Raw genomic sequence first — 1,298 nt, forward strand, 5'->3', positions numbered from 1 at the left:
AGTTTTGAGAAAGTCACAGAAATGGATCTGATGATTATTCATCATGTGATTACTGGTACTCCTCTTCATTTGGGTCATGTTATTTTTACCTTCATGCTGAATGTTGTTGTATTGGGACGATCTGCTCCCTATGGGATGATTTTGACAAAAATCTTCAAATTTTTCAAAATCCCACTTGAGGATGAACATTTCATCCACTTCAACAACACTTTTTCTATGAAGAACATTAAACAGATGAAGATTCAAAATGATGACCGTCCTGCCTCAAAGAAAAGAAAAACTCGTCCTTCCTCTATTTCTCAAAACTCTGAAGATGAAACACCTCATCCTCCACCTAAGGATACACCATCACCAATTATTCCAGAACCAACCTCTCTACTGCGTAACTCTCCTGATACTACTCCTTCTCCTGCCTCACATGTCCCCACAACAACTCAGTCTACACCAATCCACAAACTGACTCCCCTTCGTGAAGTCGATCCTATCCCTGAGGATGCCTCAAAATCAACTTCTCCTCAACATATGAAAGATGGTGAGGAATTATACTTTGATCTGAATTTATCTTATCCTTCATCTCCTACGGATGTGCCTATGGTTTCTCCTCCCATTGTGCCAGTGGATGAAGATGTAATCCCTCCACCAGATTTTTCGCAACAAATTCCTCCTGCTGCAAACTTTGAAAAAACTGCTCAACCTCTCCATGCGGTTACAGGTGTGTTCAGTTCCCTTGACTCCTTCTTTACTGCCACAACTCATAACCAGTCAAAGGACAAGGCTGGGAGCTCTCATAATAAGAGTTCCAGTGTAAATGATCAGCCTAAAGGCTCGATTCCTAGCACAAGGATTAGGGACAACAAGAAGCAGATGAAACTCCTCAAATTAATTAGGAAAGACCAGAAGAAAATTCTTCAGCGCTTCACTCATTTTCAGAACTCTTTGGTTCAGTTTGGGCTCATTCTTGAATGGGTTACCAAACACTTGGTTCCTACTATTGCTCCTGGAGATCATCCTCCTGAGCTACCAGCCCAGCCAACCTCTGATGTTCCATCTCCTTCATCCTCATCAGATGAACCAGCTTCCTCATATTAAATTTGTTGTTATCTTTTTGCTGCTGCCAAATTCAGGGGGAGAATGATTATGTTTTTATGATTATGTTTTCTGTTTAGTGATTATGTTTTTTGATTATCTAGTTGCTTTGGGTTCATGCTGTTAAAACTGTTTAATTATTGTGTTGTTAAGTTGAATAGTTATGTTGCTTATGAACCCATGTTTATGCTTTGTTGAACATCTTTAAATAT

The sequence above is a fragment of the Cicer arietinum genome, chromosome 2, assembly GCF_000331145.2.
Source record: "Cicer arietinum cultivar CDC Frontier isolate Library 1 chromosome 2, Cicar.CDCFrontier_v2.0, whole genome shotgun sequence".
NCBI classification, from domain to species: Eukaryota; Viridiplantae; Streptophyta; class Magnoliopsida; order Fabales; family Fabaceae; genus Cicer; species Cicer arietinum.